The sequence below is a fragment of the Scyliorhinus canicula genome, chromosome 3, assembly GCF_902713615.1.
Source record: "Scyliorhinus canicula chromosome 3, sScyCan1.1, whole genome shotgun sequence".
Taxonomy (NCBI): Eukaryota; Metazoa; Chordata; class Chondrichthyes; order Carcharhiniformes; family Scyliorhinidae; genus Scyliorhinus; species Scyliorhinus canicula.
The window spans coordinates 30,960,045-30,980,282 of record NC_052148.1 but is presented as its reverse complement, the minus strand read 5'-3'; the positions used below and the strand labels follow the sequence as shown (position 1 = coordinate 30,980,282).

At 48.4% G+C, this 20,238-nt stretch overlaps 1 long non-coding RNA gene across 1 annotated transcript in view; it reads left to right on the top strand.

Annotated features, from left to right (window-relative positions):
- The window catches only part of LOC119963879, an 86,312-nt gene that overhangs the window by 61,972 nt on the left and 4,102 nt on the right, over positions 1 to 20,238 (top strand). The window contains exon 2 of the long non-coding RNA XR_005460190.1: positions 8,561 to 8,620. This is a non-coding gene — a long non-coding RNA (uncharacterized LOC119963879). The remainder of the gene's footprint in view (positions 1 to 8,560; positions 8,621 to 20,238) is intronic.

Genomic DNA, 20,238 nt, shown 5'->3' with positions numbered 1-20,238 from the left:
TAGTGCCCCTCGTCGCCACATTCTGGCACCTGTTCGGGTACACAGAGGGAGAATTCACAATGTCCAATTCACATAACAGCACGTCTTTTGGGATTTGTGGGAGGAAACCGGAGCACCCGGAGGAAACCCACGCAGACATGGGGAGAACGTGCAGACTCCATGGAGACAGTGACCCAAGCCGGGAATTGAACTTGGGACCCTGGGGCTGTGAAGCAACAATGCTATCCACTGTGCTACCGTGATGCCTTGCTTGAAGTTTGTGAGTCCCGTCGTTGTATCCCCGAGTTCTGTGTTTATTCTTCAAGGTATCGAGTTTATTTTTCCAGTGGCCGAGGCGGTTCACCATTGGCTGCTGGCGGGACCTTCCAGTTCTGATGATGTCCACACCATTGACGTGACTCGTCTGTCCTGTCGTTGGGGATCTGCCGCGGGGGGGGGGGGGGGGGGGGGCGACTTTAGAGGGACCAGAAGATTCCACCATTGGAGGGACGAGAAAATCCCATCCTCCGTCTTCTCTTAGCTTGGGAAAATCTATATAAGTTGCTATTCGGGATTTCTACATCACTGAAAGATGTTTGGGGTACTTTAATATTTTCCATTTTTCCATTTGTTTACCGTATGATTTCCCAATATGCAAAACATTACGTAGCCAATAAATGTATATGTCCAACTGGACCCCTTTTCCTCCCCCTCCCAGTTAACTTATGTCATAGCTTGTTTTTATATATTTTCTTAAGCTTAATCAAGAAATAGTTCCAAAGTACACATTATCCTTGGGAACACTTCATTAATGATTACACTATCCATTCTAAACAAGACTATTGGATAAATAAAATACAATATCAATAGAAAGACGCAATCAAATTATGGGAACCAAAAAACTTGGCTTCAAAGATTTGAAGAATCATCCGGTATTTTGATGATCATAATGGGATGTCTGGCTCCATGTCTCGGGTGCCTGAACTCATTCGCATTTCCTACTTACCTCATTAGGAAAGCTTTTCAATTGTCAACTACTGCATTGCATCTTTCTTGCAGCAGACTGATTGTTGAAGACAAATGGATCCTGTCCTGGTATTTGTGAGTTCAGATGCCCAGGGATCATTCTTGAAAACCTCCTCTAGACCTTTTCCAAGGCCAGCACATCCTTCCTCAGATACTGGACCCAAAACTGCTCACAATACTCCAAATGGGGTCTGACCAGAGCCTTATACAGCCTCAGAAATACATCCCTGGTCTTGTATTCTAGCCCACTCGACATGAATGCGACATTGCATTTGTCTTCCTCGCTGACGACTGAACCTGCACAGTAATCTTAAGAGAATCTTTTTGTGCTTCTGATTTCCTCAGCATCTACCCATTTAGAAAATAGTCTCTGCCTCCATTTCTCCTTCCAAAGTGCATAACCTCACACTTTTCCACATTATATTCCATCTGCCACAAGTAGGATTTTCCACTACCTCCAATGTCAATGGCCATTTGCATTGCTCAATGAACGTGAGCGTTGCCATGGAACCTGCTGTGGGGTGGCGGGGGTGGGGTGGGGTTGCCAGGTGCAGGGGGGTCATCTGGAAGTTCTGGCCCCTTAGCTCTGCTTCTCTCTCCACAAATGCTTCCTCGGCTAGAATTCTCCCCGACCCGGTGGGACGGGGGGTCCCGGCGTGTCGGAGTGGCGTGAACCACTCCAGCGTTGGGCCACCCCAAAGGTGTGGAATTCTCCGCACCTTTAGGGACCAAGCCCTCACATTGAGGGGCTAGGCCCACGCCGGAGTGGTTCCCACTCCGCCGGCTGGCGTGAACGGCCTTTGGCGTCACGCCAGCTGGGGCCGAAAGGACTTCGCCGGCCGGCGTAAGACCGCGCATGCGCCGGAGCGTCAGCGGCTGCTGATGTCATACCGGCGCATGCGCAAGGGAGGGGGCTCTCTTCCACCTCTGCCATGGTGAAGGCCATGGTGGGGACGGAAGAAAAAGAGTGCCTCCACAGTACAGGCCCGTTTGCCGATCTTCTATTCGGCTCGTCTTCCATTCCTTGGAATGACAGATTTTCCCAAAGAGGACAGGCACACAGGCGTTGTTTCTTCATGCCCCAAGTGGCCTGAATCAACTTCACCAAGGGGAGCAGAAAGAAAAAGGCAGAAGGTGCTGGAACAGGTCAGCAGCTTTTCCAAAGAAGAATCGCACTGGACTCGAAACGTTACCCCTGTTTCTCTCACCATGGAGTTCTTCTCAGCACTTTCTGCTTTTATTTCAGATCTCCAGCATCCGCAATGTTTTGCTTTTATTGAGGAAGGCAGGTTCCTCCATTGGAATTGCACTCAAATATTTTAAACCTGCAAAGACTCCAGAAATACCCGGCAATGATTTCACGATTCTTTCTGTCATTAAATAACTTGTAATTTTTGCTGCTTAATCATCTGGATTAATGATGGTTTGGACATGTACAGACGATTTAGGCAGGGAAATTTTTTTTTCCAAAAGACAAATTAGCCCAATTTAATTACACAAAAGCAGACAAAAACATTCAGTTAAATTTCTTGGATGGGTGAATGTTTTGACAAGCATTAACTCTGTCATGTGCCGAGTATGCTTGTGTCTGAAATTCACCTCTTTCTTCCCTCGTGCCTTCCAGTGCTGCCCCGGCCAGCCTTCCACCTTCAACTCCCCGTGATCCCGAGCTCATCCAAACTCTGCTACCCGTATCCTAACTCGCACCAAGCCCCATTCATCTGTTCTCAATGCTCGCTGACCTCCAGTGGCTTTCAGTGCAGCAATGTCTCAATTTCACAGAACAGAATCATAGAACCATAGAATCCCTACAGTGCAGAAGGAGGCCATTTGGCCCATCCGGCCCCGGACAGGCGCTGGAATGTGGCGACTAGGGGCTTTTCACAGTAACTTCATTGAAGCCTACTCGTGACAATAAGCGATTTTCATTTCATTTCCATTGAGTCTTCACCGGCCCTCTGAAAGAGCATCCTACTCCAGGCCCAATCACCCATCCCATCCCTGTAACCCCACCTACAGACAATTTAGCATTTCCAATCCACCTAATATCCTTATTTTCAAATCCCCCTTTGATTTCTCCCTCCCAATTGGTATAAAGTCCTTTTGCAACTCTCTCACAAACCCAGCTTTAATCCCTCCGCCGTTGGCAGACGCTTCAGCACTGAGCTCTGGCATTCTCTCCCTAAAACTCTCTGCCACTATGCTTTTCTCTCCTCCTTTAAGATGCTTAGTAAAAATCTACTTCTCTGACCAAACCTTTGGTCACCCAATCCTTATAGGTGGGGTGGTCTGCCCAACACCCCCCTCCCGCCATTCTTCCAGGCTTGCTACAATCAATGGGATTTCCCATTGAATCCGCCCCACGACGCTGGCAAACAGGGCTTCACTGCTGGCGGGAACAGAAACTCCTACTGGCAAGAATGGTGGGAAAATCCCCCCATATTTCCTGAAGTGGTTGGTGTCAAATTTTGTTTCATCACATTCCCGTGAAGTGACATTCTCGGTCATTGCTTCTTCAGAAGTGAATCATAGAATTATAGAATTCACAGTGCAGAAGGAGGCTATTCGGCCCATTGAGTCTGCACCGGCCCCTGGAAAGAGCACCCTATCTAAGCCCATACCTCCACCCTATCCCCGTAGCCCAGCGACCCCACCTAATCTTTTTTTTGGACACTAAGGGCAATTTAGTACCGCCAGTCCACCTAACCTGCACATCTTTGGACTGTGGGAGGAAACCGGAGCACCCGGAGGAAACCCTGGACACAGGGAGAACGTGCAGACTCCGCACAGGCAGTGACCCAAGCCGGGAATCGAACCTGGGACCCTGGAGCTGTGAAGCAACAGTGCTACCCACTATGCTGCCGTGCTAGTTCCTATTGTTCAAATGTCAAGCACTGTTTAAAGTATTCCGGCCAACGTGGGCATGGAGCTGGCTGATTGGTTGGCCTTCAGGGGCCTCAGGCTGTTTCAAGGCCGGAGCGTGATTTGAATGCAGCAAGCTGTGAATGCCAAATTGGCTGCCAATACAGTGCAGAAAATCAAATACCTCTTACACTGGTCTGGCTGGCAAGCTGAATCTCAGGGCAGCATGGTGGCACAGTGGTTAGCACTGTCGCTTCACAGCGCCAGGGTTACAGGTTCGATGCCTGGCTGGGTCACTGTATGTGTGGATTTCTGCACGTTCTCCCCCTGTCTGTGTGGGTTTCCTCTGAGTGCTCCGGCTTCCTCTCACTCGGCTTCCCGAAAGATGTGCTGTTAGGTCATTTGGACATCCTGAATTCTCCCTCCGTGTACTCGAACAGTTGCCGGAATGTGGTGACTAGGGGCTTTTCACAGTAACTTCATTGCAGTGTTAATGTAAGCCTACTTGTGACAATAAAGATTATTATATTTATAGGTTGTGGAATGGGGTCAGACGTGGGTGTCGGGATTGGGGGTGGGTGGGTGATGGAAGGGGTTTTCTCGGCAGCAGGGTAGGGGGTGATGGAGGGGTGGTGCTTGGGACTTTTGGTCAAGGAAAGCAGCAGCTGATTCCGGAAGAGTTTGAGCATGGGCCAGAGTGGTCATGTTTTATTACGGGGGAGGTGGGAGGACCTGTCCTGCCACTCCGGAACACCCATGAAAATTAAACTTTAAAAAATGTTTCACGTCCTTGACTGTCGTGGCTACCGCCAGTATATTTACTCAAAATTGGTTGAGGGCTGCCTGGCTTGGTCATCTAAAGGGTAACCAATGCCGAATATTACCCCCACTACCCCTGCCCATCAGCTCTACTGGTTTCTATGGGAAATGGGCGGTTGACAGACCAGAGTTCCCATGCCCCCCTCCTCCTCTCATCACCTTTCCTGCTATTCGGTTTGCACAAAACTGGACATTCATCCCAAGAAGAAAACCAGTGAGAAACGTGCAAGCAGGGGAAGGCCATTCAGCCCCTCTAGTCTGTTCTTACACTCAATTAGATCGTAGCTGATCGACACTGCAATGTCATTTACCCTCCGAAGCTTCATATTCCTTGCCCTTGACCATCAAAAATCCAGCTCAATCAGTCTGGAACATTCACAACTGTGGGAATCGTACCCAATGCGCGAAAGCTAACATGACCAATCCTTATTTAGTAAAGAGAGATTGCACGATTATCGTTTCTGATTAAATATAGCAATTGCCCTGAAAACTTTTGCAACTTAACTTCCCCTCCTTTCATCAGGTTTGGTGTCAGTCAGAAAGTAGCATTTTCCTTCAAAATTTAGGGAGCACAAATTGCAAACTTCGTAGAAGCAAGTAAATCTTGGTGGAGCGGAGTGCAAGAATAATGAACATTATATGCCCAAGGCAAGGGATCATCCAAATCTCTGGTGGAAGTAGTGTGTGGCAATGATGCCAAAGATATTGAACATCAGCAAAACAGATAATTAATCTTATTATAAATTTCCACGTTTAATAGGCCTTCTGGCGTTTTTATCTGATCAGTGGAAAAGGTGTAGCGCATGAAAGCAATAATTTAAGCTTTTAAATATTTTAAATGTTGAGTTGCAGATACTCTATTGAACATTCAGCTTTTCGAGAATAATATACTGAAACCAATGAATAATGCAGAATTAAAAGTCTAGTTGAGAATGGGGCTGAAACTTCAAAGAGTAATTGTAAACTTAGATTAACAGTCTGGGACCATAAAAGTGTCAAGCAAATTGGATTGAGTGACATTGATTTTTTTTAAAATTTAGAGTACCCAATTCTTTGTTTCCAATTAAGGGGTAATTTAGCATGGCCAATCCTCCTACCCTGCACATCTTTGAGTTGTGGGGGTGAGACCCACGCAGACACGGGGAGAATGTGCACTAGCTAGATTGATAAAGAACTGGCTGGGCAACAGGAGACAGAGAGTAGTGGTGGAAGGGAGCGTCTCAAAATGGAGAAAGGTGACTAGTAGTGTTCCACAGGGATCCGTGCTCAGACCACTGTTGTTTGTGATATACATGAATGATCTGGACAAAGGTATAAGTGGTCTGATGAGCAAGTTTGCAGATGATACTAAGATTGGTGGAGTTGCAGATAGCGAGGCAGACTGTCAGAGAATACAGCAAAATAGAGATAGATTGGAGAGTTGGGCAGAGAAATGGCAGATGGAGTTCAATCCAGGCAAATGCGAGCTGATGTATTTTGGAAGATCTAACTCAAGAGCAGACTATATGGTCAGTGGAAGAGTCCTGGGGAAAATTGATGTACAGAGCGATCTGGGAGTTCAGGTCCATTGTACCCTGAAGGTGGCAACGCAGGTTGATAGAGTGGTCAAGAAGGCATACAGCATGCTTGCCTTCATCGGACAGGGTATTGAGTAAAAGAGTCGGCAGGTCATGTTACAGTTGTATTGGACTTTGGTTAGGCCACATTTGGAATACTGCGTGCAGTTCTGGTCGCCACATTACCAGAAGGATGTGGATGCTTTAGAGAGGGTGCAGAGGAGGTTCACCAGGCTGTTGCCTGGTATGGAGGGTGCTAGCTATGAAGAAAGGTTGAGTAGATTAGGATTGTTTTCATTGGAAAGACGGAGGTTGAGGGGACACCTGATTGAGGTCTACAAAATTATGAGAGGTATGGACAGGGTGGATAGCAACAAACTTTTTCCAAGAGTGGGGGTGTCAATTACAAGGGGTCACGATTTCAAGGTGAGAGGGGAAAAGTTTAAGGGAGATGTCCGTGGAAAGTTTTTTACGCAGAGGTTGGTGGGTGCCTGGAAAGCTTTGCCAGCGGAGGTGGTAGAGGCGGGTACGATAGCATCATTTAAGATGCTTCTGGACAGATATATGAACGGGTGGGGAACAGAGAGAAGTAGACCTTGGAAAATAGGCAACAGATTTAGATAAAGGATCTGAATCGGCGCAGGCTGGGACTCGTTTCAATTGCCTGAGAAAATCAGAAATGAATTTTACAATTGTTGTTTTCCTTATTGACTCTGGGATTTTATTTCCCCTGCTTTTTTTTTTGCTTCTCCCGGGAGGTTACATGGTTGCAGGGAGGTGGGAGTATCTGGCCCAGATGATCCGAGTATCATAAATGTAATGGACAAGCTGGTTGCTGCTTCCTGCCCATCATTTTCGAATATAAAAGTTTCCGCTTTGGCAGCATGTCTGTGGCAAGTGCCTCAGCACCTGGACAATTTACCAGGGTCAGAATGGATTGTAGGTACGATCCTGGGAGGACTTCACTATTGAGGGAATCTGTGCTGAGGGTGCTTGCTCTTGCAGTGCAGTGTTACTGCTGTGCAGTGTGCCCGGCCCAACATCTTTGAGGAAAAGAAAAAGCTATTTGATAAAAGAAGCAAATGTCTTTGTCTTGTCAATCAATTTTATATGATCAAGACAGCACTTCCAACTTTAAATAGAACCTTCTCCAATGTCAGAGCAATTTTGGATGCCAGGAAAGCATGCTTGTTTCTCATGCAACCTTGTTTGTCTGGGGGGGGGGCGAAAGTAATTGGAATAGGATTGCAACAACAACAATTTGCAATGATTTAGCACCTTGACCAAAGTAGCACTCCCTGCAGCGTTAGCAGACACAATTCAACACCAAGCCGCATGAAGAAATATGTGAGCAAATTTTTAAAACTTCATTCATGGGATGCGGGTGTCGCTGGCTGGGCCAGCATTTGTTGTGCAGTCCTTTTTTAAAAATAAATTTTTTGAATACCCGATTCTTTTTTCTGTGGCCAATCCACCAACCCTGCACATCTTTTTGGGTTGTGGGGGGTAAGACCCACACAGACACGGGGAGAATGTGCAACCTCCACACGGACAGTGACCCGGGGCCGGGATCGAACCCAGCTCCTCGGCGGCCGTGACGCAACAGTGCTAACCACTGCGCTACCGTGCCACCCTTTGTTGTCCATTTGTAATTGCCCTTGGACTGCGTGGCTTGACAGGCCATTTCAGAGGGCATTTAAGAGTCAACCACTTTGCTATGGACCTGGAGTCACATTCGGGCCAGACCAGGTAAGGATGACAGATTTCCTTCCCTAAAGGACATTCGTGAAACAGAATGCACAACAATTTTGGAATTGTTTTGTTATGCTCTTGACGTAGCATAAGCTGCTTCCTTGATGTACACTCTGACAAAGGAAGGTTCAGACTTGGAGATAGCTTTAACACATTTATTAAACTGTTAATGATTCTCCTATTTGGATTCGACTCTCCTGTTAACCCTGCTATAGCTACTCAGACTGACTAACCAGTCTGCTACAATCCACATGGTGGGTGTGATGTGTTTCAATCAACCCTGTCTGTACTCACTAAGTGTCTCCACTGGAAAGAGGAAGATCATGTGTGCTGTGTCCTTATATATGGGTTTGTATAATGCCCTCCTGTGGTAGTGTCACCTCTGTGTGTGTCTTGAATGCCCATTGGTCGTGTCCTATCTTACTGACCTATTGGTTGACTGTCTGTGTGTCATGATGTCTCTGGTGCTCCCTCTAGTGTTTAGCTAGGTATAGTGTGTTCAAATTAACCCCTTGTGTATTTACAGTGTCCTCATGTATCTACATTAACCCCTTGTGTATTTACAGTGATGCATATCACCACACGCCCGACGTCTTCTGCCGTGATTGAACACACTTCTGGATTTGGTACGTGCCCACACGTTGCACATAAAACAGGTCCAAGAGTCAGAGAATTGGAGAAGTGCTAATGTTAACCAATGGTTAAAATAGAACATGTTTAATCAAAATATTCAGTGAAGGAAGTCCTTTTGCTCCACACTGAACATACTCAATATTAAGCAGAACTGACTGGTCACTGGGGCCATTAAACTGTCTCTATTTGGCAACGGTTTGCTGTGCCCAAAATGCCAGAAACAACAGTTAGGATCCAGTCCAGTTACTGAATGGTCTGACACATTAGGCATTCAAAAAGTAAACATAGAAACATAGAAAATAGGTGCAGGAGTAGGCCATTCGGCCCTTCGAGCACGCACCGCCATTCAATATATGATCATATGGTTGATCATGCAAATTCAGTATCTCACTCCCACTTTCTCTCTATACCCCTTGATCCCTTCAGCCACATCCAGCTCCCTCTTGAATATATCCAATGAACTGGCCCCAACAGCTTTCTGTGTTGGAGAATTCCACAAGTCCACAACTCTCTGAGAGAAGACGTTCTTCCTCATCTCAGTCCTGAATGGATTACCCTTTATTCTTAGGCTGTAACCCCTAGTTCTGGACATCCCCAACATTGGGTAAATTCTTCCCGCATCAAGCCTGTCCAGTCCCATCAGGATTTTATATGTTTCTATGAGATCCCTTCTCATTCTTCTAAACTCCAGTGAGTACAAGCCCAGTCGATCCAGTCTTTCTTCATGTGTCAGTCCTGCCATCCCGGGGATTAACCTGGTGAACCTGTTTGGACACCTTCAATATCAAGAATGTCATTCCTCAAACGAGGAGACCAAAACTGCTCGCAATGTACTCGAAGCAAGGAAGTGACAATCTCAGACTGACATAGGTTTGGATCACTGGCCACTCAGCTGTGGTACCATGACCAGGATGTGCCTTGTTAGTCTCAGAACAGAGGCAGCTGTGTGACATCTGTCGGAGACAGTTACATGCAGCTTATAGACAGAAGGTATCTATTGTAGAAGTAGATCAAATATTGAAAAGAAGGCAAAACTGACATAATAATTTTCCCACTGCTAGAAACTGAAACCAACTGTTAGACAAAGTTCAGGTACTGTTCAGGTGTCTGACTTGCTCCATACCACACTTGGAGAGTGATATATGAGAGAGCGGGAGACAAAATGTTAGCTGTGAGCCAAATTGAACATTAACTCCTCAAGATTTTCTTCCTGCAGTCATCCAAATAGCAAACGCTATTGTTCACCGAGGACAGTAAATCTGAGGACTTCTTTGAGTGAAATAGCTGCAGCATAATCTTTCGCTTCTCAATATGAAAGGGAGAAGGAATATCAGTATTTTTGGTCTGATCTCTTGCAGTTTTGGGGTCCCACTCCCGATCTTGCAGGATTAACAGACATTGTGGGCCTTCTTTTCCTGAAAATACAAGAGGGCAAGGTGACGTGGTGACACATTGAGGCACGGTGCCTGGAGAATTCTACAAGAGGCCTCCATTTAATTCTCTTCCATTCCCTCCTTTACTGTTGGCATTATTTTGTAGTGAGTTGGGGGTCATGTTTGAGGACAGAGCGAAGGTGGTCTGCAAATAGGAGGAGGTGCAAGGGAAACGCTGCTTAACCTGAAAAGAGTCATTGGGCCCCTGGACAGTGAGGAGGGAGAAGGTGGGATTACACTAATAGGGCAGAGATTTGGGCCTGTGTAAGATGTTCTTTCGGAGGGTCAGTACAGACTTGATGGGCTGATTAGCCTCCTTCTGCACTGTAAGGATTCTATGGATTCCTGTTTGTGGATTTTAGCAAGCAGGCAGATGCAGGAAGTGTGGAATAGGGGGGAGGGTGGTAGCCCTGTATACAATGGCTTAATGTTTGGTGGTGTGATCAAGATCTCAGGGGAGGGAGGAGAAAGTGTCTGAGAGTTGGCGATCAATCTCAGCGAGGTAAAGGTCAGTATGCCAGACAACAACAACACCATCCTTGTTGGCAGATTTGATCGCAAAGTCAGGGTTGGACTTCAGAGAATGGAGTGCAGCTCGTTGAGAAGGGGACAGGTTGGAGCGGATGAGAGGAGTAGAGAGATTGAGATGGCCAATGTCGCGCTGACAGTTCACAATGAAAAGATCAAGAGTGGATAGGAGGCCAGAAGCAGGAGTCCAGGTAGAGGGAGAATACTGGAGACAGGTGAAAGGATCCGTTGACTGGGGGAAGCGCACCTGGCCAAAGAAGTGAGCACAGAAATGAAGGCAACAGAAGAAGAGTTCACCATTCTGCCAAGCCCAGAATTCAATGAGATGACGGCGTAAAGGGCTGAAGCTGAGTCATGTACTGATTGCTGATTACAGAATGTTCAGTATCAGAGAGGGAAAGGTCAGAGGGTAGAGTGAAAACATGACAAGGGGCTGGGATTGGAACAGGGAATGGGGTCAGAGGAATGGAAAGGTACAGAGGGTCCCAGATGGACATTGGTATCTGTAAGTTGCTGGAGCTTGTGTTCCTTATCACCTGAATGGAAGAGAAAGAGCGTTTTGTTAAGACGTTGGATAAGACGAAGTATAAAATGGAACCAGGGACAAGGCCAGCTTTGAGAGTTGGTCAGTCGGTGCTGCTGTGCATATGGCAGTGCATGGCATTGAGTGTGGGTCCCAGAATGTGGAAAGAACAGCAGTCAAATGTTTCCCAGATAAAAATGTGTGACATACAAGGTTGGAAGACAGTCTTGGGTTTCGGAAGTCAGTAAAGGGTCCAGATCACTTTCCCGAGATGACGATCATGCCCACAATTATTAATTTTAGATAATGATTTTATTATTTTACATCATACATTGAGTTAAAAATCATTATTGCAATTTGAGGAGCAGAGTACCCAATTCATTTTTTCCAATTAAGAGGCAAGTTAGCATGGCCAATCCACCTATCCTGCACGTCCTTGGGTTGTGGGGGTGAAACCCACACAAACATGGGGAGAATGTGCAAACTCCACACGGACAGTGACCCAGAGCCGGGATCGAACCTGGGACCACTGCATCACCCATGCTGTCCATGAGAGGCAGACTTGGTTAGAGTATTGTGTATCTTCTATTGTACAGGCTCAATCGGTGCAAAATATAGATACTGGACAGAATTTACAATTCTTTTGACTAAGTGTCAACTGTGACCCATCGACTCCACTGACGGTTTTTCCAGCCATTACTTTACACACTTTTTGTCAAAAAAACATCAAGGAAGCGGGTCACACAATATCAGTCTGGTGGGTTGGGCTCCGAATGAACCTCCCCATCACAAACACCCCCACATGGATCTCCTGACATCTCCCCGCAGGACTTCCCCGGGCACTTCCCCCTCGGGGGGCGGGCACCGCCAGGATACACTGCCAGAGTACTACCCAGACTTCATCCTCTCCCCACTGAGGGCTGCACTTAACTTTGCCCATTGAGTCCTGTTCGCCATATCCCCATTTGTCAAGACTTGTTGCGAAACATGCCGAAGTGATATCACGCCAGCAGGGTAAGTGGGGGGGGGGGGGGGGGGGGGGGATTCCCAATGTGAGGTGATTATACAGCGGGGGAAACCCACTAACTGTATGCCAATGGGCGGGAACCCCATTAAATCATTGGCGAGGGCAGGGACAATCGAGTGGGGAAATCCCGCAGGTGTGAAAGGACTTTGCGGACCCCCTCAATTCTCCACCCCCTCTGTCAGTCCTGTCCCCCCCCCAAGGACAGGGATGGAAATTCCTCTTGGATCGATCTCCCCTGCCTGGACATGCCCTGAGTGCTTTTCACCTCCCCATTAATGCACTCAGGACCTTCACAAATGTTCACAGAGTGTTTTCCTCTCCGACGCCATTTCCATGAGCAGAGAAAATTTACAATCGAGCTAATAGTTTATCAAAACAGAAATCGTTTTCTTTAATAGAAAGCTATAAGATGTGATTCTCCGAGCCTCTGTGCCGCAATCGCGCTCTGCGGGGCGGAGAATGGGGCGCCAGACCCGCAATCAGTCCGACGCCTTCGCGCGATGCTACGGGGACCGGAGAATCGGCGGCAATCGCGCGCGCGCAGTCGACATGGCGCCAGTTGGGAGCCATTGAAAGAGGCCCCCGTGGCGTTTCTCCGCTGGCAACTGGCCAAGTTCCCGCCAGCGTGGTTCACTCATGGTTCCACCCAGCAGGCACTCGGAGTGGCAGCTTCAGACACAGACCTGGTGGGGGCTGGGGGAATCCGTCACCGGGAAGGGGCCTCCAGGATGGCCAGGCACGCGATCGGGGGCACCGATCGGCAGGCGCATGCAACCTGGGGGGTGCCTATATTGTTGGGGCCGGCCCGCTGTGTGGGTCTGTCATGTTGCGCGGGGCCGTTGCTGGAAGTGCAAGGCCCCATATCGGCAGACAGAGCTGCGTGGAGTACTTCGGGGCCCTGCAAGCCCCCTTCAAAACTTTCTCCAGGAAAGTCCAGAGTGATTTGTGGCCGTTTTCTCGCGGCAGTGGGGACACAGCCCCATTATCAGAGAATTCTGCCCCCCAATTCCTAAGGAGTTAAATTCAGCTAAATCAGAATTGAGTCCACTTGCTTATACACCTGCTAGTTAATAATATTGAAAGGTACCCAATTTTCTCTTGCATTTATTACCTTTATTTGTGCTTAATTTATACTGCTCGTTTTTAATTGGCTCTAATTCAATATGCAGCAGTAGTTTACACAATTAGCATGCAAACATCTCTCAGCGAGCGGATGCAATCGCTGCCCTCTTGTTCCTGGCAACTTCTTTGGTTCTTGTAGTCACAATGTATATAAAAAAGAGTTAAGTGAAGAAACAGAAGACCAGTTGTTGTTCGATTAGCCACCCAATGTCACCAATGTTCATGTAGAGGTGCTAGCTGAGCTGACATTGGAAATAGTGTATAACGGGACATCAAATCAGCCATTGTACATCTCCCTCGAATTTCATTTCCATTGAATTCAAAGGGTGTTAGAGACTACGAAAAAATGTCATCGTGAATTCAAAGCTAACATTCCTGAGATCTACCACTATCCTGCGAGGAATAAGAAAATCACGGGGAATCGTATCCATTGGACATACCGACATTTCATATTTTGCAAGAAAACCTTTGAATGAAATCAAGAAGTGTACTTAACCTCTGCTTGATACTGGTTAGCACTGCTGCCTCACATCGCCAGGGACCCGGCTTCATGGCACAGTGGTTAGCACTGCTGCCTCACATCGCCAGGGACCCGGGTTCATGGCACAGTGGTTAGCACTGCTGCCTCACATCGCCAGGGACCCGGGTTCATGGCACAATGGTTAGCACTGCTGCCTCACATCGCCAGGGACCCGGGTTCATGGCACAGTGGTTAGCACTGCTGCCTCACATCGTCAGGGACCCGGGTACACAGCACAGTGCTTAGCACTGCTGCCTCACAGTGTCAGGGACCCGGGTTCATTGCATAGTGGTTAGCACTGCTGCCTCACAGTGCCAGGGACCCGGGTTCATGGCACAGTGGTTAGCACTGCTGCCTCACATCATCAGGGACCCGGGTTAACAGCACAGTGGTTAGCACTGCTGCCTCACAGTGCCAGGGACCCGGGTTCACAGCACAGTGCTTAGCACTGCTGCCTCACATCGCCAGGGACCCGGGTTCACCGCACAGTGGTTAGCACTGCTGCCTCAAATCATCAGGGACCCGGGTTCATGGCACAGTGGTTAGCACTGCTGCCTCACATCATCAGGGACCCGGGTTCATGGCACAGTGGTTAGCACTGCTGCCTCACATCATCAGGGACCCGTGTTCATGGCACAGTGGTTAGCACTGCTGCCTCACATCGCCAGGGACCCGGGTTCATGGCACAGCGGTTAGCACTGCTGCCTCACATCATCAGGGACCTGGGTTAACAGCACAGTGGTTAGCACTGCTGCCTCACATCGCCAGGGACCCGGCTTCATGGCACAGCGGTTAGCACTGCTGCCTCACATCGCCAGGGACCCGGGTTCATGGCACAGTGGTTAGCACTGCTGCCTCACATCGTCAGGGACCCGGGTACACAGCACAGTGGTTAGCACTGCTGCCTCACATCGCCAGGGACCCGGGTTCATGGCACAGTGGTTAGCACTGCTGCCTCACAGTGTCAGGGACCTGGGTTCACCGCACAGTGGTTAGCACTGCTGCCTCACATCGTCAGGGACCCGGGTTCATGGCACAGTGGTTAGCACTGCTGCCTCACATCGTCAGGGACCCGGGTTCATGGCACAGTGGTTAGCACTGCTGCCTCACATCGCCAGGGACCCGGGTTCATGGCACAGTGGTTAGCACTGCTGCCTCACATCGTCAGGGACCCGGGTACACAGCACAGTGGTTAGCACTGCTGCCTCACATCGTCAGGGACCCGGGTTCATGGCACAGTGGTTAGCACTGCTGCCTCACATCGCCAGGGACCCGGGTTCATGGCACAGTGGTTAGCACTGCTGCCTCACAGTGTCAGGGACCCGGGTTCACAGCACAGTGGTTAGCACTGCTGCCTCACAGTGTCAGGGACCCGGGTTCACAGCACAGTGGTTAGCACTGCTGCCTCACAGTGTCAGGGACCCGGGTTCACAGCACAGTGGTTAGCACTGCTGCCTCACAGTGCCAGGGACCCGGGTTCATGGCACAGTGGTTAGCACTGCTGCCTCACAGTGCCAGGGACCCGGGTTCATGGCACAGTGGTTAGCACTGCTGCCTCACATCATCAGGGACCCGGGTTCACAGCACAGTGGTTAGCACTGCTGCCTCACATCATCAGGGACCCGGGTTCACAGCACAGTGCTTAGCACTGCTGCCTCACATCGCCAGGGACCCGGGTTCATGGCACAGTGGTTAGCACTGCTGCCTCACATCGACAGGGACCCGGGTTCACAGCACAGTGGTTAACACTGCTGCCTCACATCGCCAGGGACCCGGCTTCATGGCACAGTGGTTAGCACTGCTGCCTCACATTGCCAGGGACCCGGCTTCATGGCACAGTGGTTAGCACTGCTGCCTCACATCGCCAGGGACCCGGCTTCATGGCACAGTGGTTAGCACTGCTGCCTCACATTGCCAGGGACCCGGCTTCATGGCACAGTGGTTAGCACTGCTGCCTCACAGTGCCAGGGACCCGGGTTCATGGCACAGTGGTTAGCACTGCTGCCTCACAGTGCCAGGGACCCGGGTTCATGGCACAGTGGTTAGCACTGCTGCCTCACATCGACAGGGACCCGTGTTCACCGCACAGTGGTTAGCACTGCTGCCTCACATCGCCAGGGACCCAGGTTAACAGCACAGTGGTTAGCACTGCTGCCTCACATTGCCAGGGACCCGGGTTCATGGCACAGTGGTTAGCACTGCTGCCTCACATTGCCAGGGACCCGGTTTCATGGCACAGTGGTTAGCACTGCTGCCTCACATTGCCAGGGACCCGGCTTCATGGCACAGCGGTTAGCATTGCTGCCTCACATCGCCAGGGACCCGGCTTCATGGCACAGCGGTTAGCACTGCTGCCTCACAGCGCCAGGGACCCGGGTTCATGGCACAGTGGTTAGCACTGCTGCCTCACATCGCCAGGGACCCGGCTTCATGGCACAGTGGTTAGCACTGCTGCATCACATTGCCAGGGACCCAGGTTCACAGCACAGCGGTTAGCACTGCTGCCTCACAGTGTCAGGGACCCGGGTTCACAGCACAGTGGTTAGCACTGCTACCTCACAGCGCCATGGACCCGGGTTCATGGCACAGTGGTTAGCACTGCTGCCTCAATGGACTGAGGTAGGGTGTTCCTTCACAGGGTCGGTGCAGACTTACTGGGCCAAATGCCACCAATATTCATGTGGACGTGCTAGCTGAGCTGACATTGGATAAGCGTGTATAACGGGACATCAAATGAGCCATTGTACATCTCCCTGAATTTCATTTCCATTGAATTCAAAGTGTGTTAGAGACTACAGGGGAAAGTCAGCATGAATTAAAAGCTAACATTCTCGGGATCTGTCAGTATTCTATGAGGAATAAGAAAATCACTGGGGAAAACATATCCATTGGACACACTGATGAACTGTAGGGATTCTATGGATTCCATGGATAATGGTAATATACTTAACTTTTGTGTGGTAACCGACAGTTTTATGTGATGACAAAGACAGGTTGTGGAGTTGTATTGGAATCTGTTCTTATTGTTCTTGAATCGAAATTATGATTGATAACACGGAACTAAAATGCCCAATATTTAAATCAAAGAGATCAATAGCAGCAAAAGGGATCCAGACAAATTTAATGGGTGGTGCATAAGTCATGATATGGAAAATTGTGCAGCAATGTGCATTGGACTATGAAAGAAGCCTACATATTCTCTGTGTGGCTAATTTTCAATGGATGTGGACAAAAATAGATTTGGACAGCAGGACCAATTACCTGCAGAAAGCCTCAGGCCAATATGACTGAAGTTGTGAACAAAGGTTTAGATCAAGCGCTGGGATGCAGTTCTAAGGCTGTTTCTATTACAAGTCAAACACGTTGGCCAAAAGTTTCAGCCCTTGATCGCAGCTGGGATTGACTGGTGCCGCTGCAAGTGAACAGAGTTCTGGCTGATGTAGCAGATTCTCCCTTCTTGCCCGCGATGGACCTTGCCACAAATGAGATGGAAAATCCTGCCCGTTGTCTGAACTTTTTGGACTCCAAAGTCGCATTCGGCAATCGGGTGGAGAATCCCTTTTGATGCCGAAATCGGGGGCAACGCCTGTTTTCGGATGCTCCACCCCCTCCAAAACAGCATCATCGGTGAGTACGCCGTATGCCGCTGGCATGACCTCAGGATGTCACCTGAAGGCTGTAGCCATCTAGGATGGCCACTTACAACAAGAAACATGGACGCTCGCAAAGCCTAAAGGGAAATTTGGCCAATGTAAGATTCAGGCAGGCATAGAGCCTGAATGTATATTTGTGAGCAGAGAATCCAGACAGCATCGAAACCCCCAGCCAATTTGCATTTTAATGACCCATCTCCGTAAGACAAAGGACTGATACTCAGGTATCCGATACTATTCCAGGCATTTCGGTGCCACTCCCCTTAGTAAGGAAGCATGAACAGCAAGGTCAATGACCACTTAGGAGACGCCCAGCCATCAAGGCACCCGCCCCTTCATTTGCTCAGATCGAAGGCAGTGATCGAACTCTGCCGAAGTATTGGGTCCAAACCTAAGGACCACCCAAAAGAGCGCAAAACCCCCCAAGGACACTGCCAAGTGTCCATCTCCAACTGATGTACCACGACCAGAAGCAAGTCCAAGTTCAACTACCAGACGGATAGGCCTAGCTGAACCACAGTAACTTCTCCAGACCCAGCAGATCCAGCTTCGAACAAAGGCCACTGTTCCTCTGACCTAAGCCGGGTGCCTGAAGTTAAGTACAGGTTGTCGTAGTGTTAGGTGTAATTTAGCTCGTAGTGTTTATGTTGCAAGTATAAGTTAATCGTGTGTGTAAATAAAGTATTATTGAACTTGAACTAACCAACTGGTTGTTGGGTCTTTGATCGATATCCGGTTGAACCTTGTGGTGGTATCATTTGATACCTGGTGACTCTGAAAGCAATATAATATCAATATCTAGGCAAAAGAAGGGCAACCTTATTGACTGCCATAGTTATAGCGAGTTAATATAGCAACAAGGCCCACCCCGATGCTCCACTCCCAATGGGTTGACTTCCCAACAGCGTGGAGCACTTGTGGTGTGCGTTTTTGTCAACCTCGCGTGGTGGCTGCGGACTGTGTCTCACGCAGCTACAATCGGGGCGGGGGAGCCGTTCTGCTGGCTGGCAGGGGGGGGGGGGGCTTCATTGGGGCTCAGGGGACTTGTGGGAGGTGGCGAGAGTGGGCACTATCTGGCAGGCTGGATCCGCGCGCAGGTAACACCATGTTGTACGGCGCGACCGTTCTAGGTCGCTGCTAACCCTCCCCCCCACCGGGCGGAGCATTGGTGCGGGAGCGGCGCTGACATTTTCATCGTAAGATTAGGCAAGTGCTCCAGACATAGTCTCAAAATCGGAGAATCCAGCCCTCTAACTCTGTAACTCATTGGGATGCTCAACTTCATCACTTTTGGGCACCTTTACCTTGTGAAGGATTTCAAAGCACCCGAGAAAAAACAACAAAGAATGTTATGGGCAATTCCAGGACGGAAAATGGTTCTGTAAATTGAACTCCTTGGAATCAATCAATCTTAGAGCACAGAAACGGGCCATTCGATCCATCACGAGTGTGCCAGCTCTCTGTAAGAGATACAAGTTTAGAAGGATGAGAGGGGATCTTATTGAAACGTACAAGATACTGCGAGGCCTGGATAGAGTGGACGTGGAGAGGATGTTTCCACTTGTAGGAAAAACTAGAACCAGAGGACACCATCTCAGACTAAAGGGATGATCCTTTAAAACAGAGATGAGGAGAAATTTCTTCAGCCAGAGTGTGGTAAATCTGTGGAACTCTTTGCCGCAGAAGGCTGTGGAGGACAATTCACTGTCTTTAAGACAGAGACAGATAGGTTCTTGATTAATAAGGGGATCAGGGGTTATCGGGAGAAGGCAGGAGAATGGGGATGAGAAAACGTCAGCCATGATTGAGAGGCGGAGCAGATTTGATGGGCCAAGTGGCCTAATTCTGCTCCTATGTCTTATGGCCTCATAAATTAGTCTCACTCCTCCTGCCTCTTGCCACATATTCCTGTAATGTTCACCTATTGCAAGTAACTCATGAAGCTGCTTCCAACCCACTTCTGGATCCTGTTTTTGACTTTAAAAATGGCGGAGAAGAAGCTTTCAATTTGCTCCACAGTGTTAAAGATATGCCCGAGAGAATCTGATTTTAAACAAATAGCTTAATGAGGGCACAAGCCCTCTGAGGAGCTAATTTGCTTTAATATTTGGTTCTGATGAAAGAGGTTAGACATAACTGGGGTTAGTGAAAAGATCAAGGACTGAATTATCACCTGTCGAAGCATAAAGGCCATTCTGACTGTCATTTACCAAAAGATCATAAAACACTGCTGTACATTCAAACATGCTCAATTAGATGCACTTGTCCTGAAATCGATGGGTGGATGCTATTTCAGAATCTGTACAATGAGAAACAAATCCATTGACCTTTGTGCCAATTATGGCTGAGAAATATTGCAAGTATTCATTTGTCAAAAAATGTAAAAACCCAAAGAAGCTCCCTGAATAACGGATCTATTGTAAATATCCCAAAGAGAGATGGATCCCAAAAAGGAAATAAATGCGAGTAAATGGACAGTAGTCCAAAACCATTAGTGGACAGATTTCCGCATCCACAAATCATTTGATTTTGGAAAACGGTTGAAATATTTTGGTAACGTGTTAGTTCCTGCGGGATAATGGCTACCCTGACCAGGTCATGGCTCACTGTGTATCGTGCATTCTGACAAAAGTTCCCAAGTTAGCCATTTCACATTCCTCCTATGCAGTCGTGGTAATTTCAACTGACCAATTGTTAATCCAATAATTTGTTCTTTTTACCAGACAAAGTGTATGAATTTCGGTGCCGATGTGATGCCACATACACAGACCATATGTCCTATTGAATAACTGATTGTATCAAATA